Here is a 1,639-nt window from a genome sequence, read left to right as displayed (position 1 = left end):
AAGATGAAATCATGTTTGCTTTATCTCATGTACTCCCTCCGTTTCTAAATATAAGTCTTTTTAGAGATTACACTACAAACTACATACGGATGTATATAGACATATATTAGAGTGTAGATTCACTCATTTTGCTACATATGTAGTCCATACTGGAATCGCTAAAAAGACTTGTATTTAGGAACGGAGGGAGTATGTTTCAGGAGAAGGGACTGTCCCGTTCCTCTTCATGTTCAATTCTGCAATTACGACAGAAATACGCATCGATTTGTTTCATTCAACAGAAATAAGCATCAATTCTACAGATTACAGATGAATAGAGCACATCAAGCCAAGAATTAGAATGTTCAGTACCTTGCTCGAGCTGTCGAGCAGGAGCAGCGCCAAGCGACCACCTCTCCGAACGAAGTCCACACACTCTCTCCCAGTCCTCTCGCCTACGCCGCCGTGCCTCGTGTATCAGCTCCACCAACGCCGGCGTGGAAGAGGTTGCAGGCGCTGCCGCGCTGGAGCAGAAGGTGCAGGGGGTGCGGGGAGGGGGTCAGGGAGATGCCGCGTCGGCGCCAGTAGCTGGAGGTGCGGGAGCTTGCTGGCAAGGTGGGCGCGGCAGCTCCGGAGTGGAGCCGGGAGCAGTCGGAGCTCGGAAGGGGGGATTGGGATTCAGGCATTCAGCGGCGGCGTGCGGCGGCTTCGAGCTCGAGCATTATCTCGCAGGACGCGGGCAGTGTGCTGGATTGTGGGCTTACTCATGAGTGGGCCTTTGCCAACACATTTTTCTCCAAAAACAAAATACTACGGTGCTAAAAAAAAAACGCTTTTGCTATTTTACAGCTGACTGTTTTTCAATTCGTTTATATCTAAGTTGTTGTCCGTCCGTTCTTGCGCGGAGATTCGCGCTGGTTCTTGTTGTCGGGTCCGGTTTTTTCTGTCTTGTGTGGTTTTTTCCGTGCCCGTTACCGCCGCGCCCGGCCGGTCTGAGTTTTGTCTGATTTGAATTTCGGGTTGTGTGTCTCCTCTTTCATTTTGTCCTCTCTGTTTCGATAAGGCAGAGGCGGAGCTCGAGCGGCGGAGCAGGAGGCGATTTCTCCCCGTCCATGGCGATTTGGCGACCTTCCCCCGCTGGAGCTTGATTTCTCTTCCCTTCCTCTTCGCTCCCCGGTTGTCGCGGTTGGTTGTGTTAGATGTAATCTTGATGTTTTCTTGTATCTGCATGTTTATTTCTTTTCAGCATGAGTTAGCGTCTGTGTAGGGCCAATGCATATTAGGTGGTTCGGCTGGCATGTACTGAGAGTAGTTGCGGACGTCGCCGTGTGACGCGGACGTTCCCGTGTGTGAAGCACGGCGCTGTGCATGCAAGCTAGACCTTGGGTTTCTTCTGTGTTAGCCGAGTGATTCGGTCAACATAGAGTGGAGGTTTGCATTAGTGGAGTGGCCGCACTTGTTTAGGACGTGGGCTAGTTAGTTGGTTAGTGGTGCTAGTGGCCGAGTGTGGCGGCTGGCCTTTTGTGTGCGTGTGCTCTTATTTAAGATGTAGTACCATCATGTTTGCTTTGTGTGGAGAAATATAGAGAGAAGAAAAGACGTCTGGCTGTGTGAAACAGCACGTCACCAAGTTTCCCGTGTCTCCATCATCTTGTGTATG

At 50.6% G+C, this 1,639-nt stretch overlaps 1 long non-coding RNA gene across 1 annotated transcript in view; it reads right to left on the bottom strand.

Annotated features, from left to right (window-relative positions):
- LOC123047091 (uncharacterized) overlaps positions 1-744 on the bottom strand; it is a 4,302-nt gene extending 3,558 nt beyond the window's left edge. The window contains exon 1 of the long non-coding RNA XR_006422777.1: positions 352-744. This is a non-coding gene — a long non-coding RNA (uncharacterized lncRNA). The remainder of the gene's footprint in view (positions 1-351) is intronic.
- Between the last annotated feature and the right edge of the window lie 895 nt (positions 745-1,639).

Source organism: Triticum aestivum, chromosome 2B (assembly GCF_018294505.1).
Source record: "Triticum aestivum cultivar Chinese Spring chromosome 2B, IWGSC CS RefSeq v2.1, whole genome shotgun sequence".
Taxonomy (NCBI): domain Eukaryota; kingdom Viridiplantae; phylum Streptophyta; class Magnoliopsida; order Poales; family Poaceae; genus Triticum; species Triticum aestivum.
This window is presented reverse-complemented; position numbering and strand designations above follow the sequence as displayed.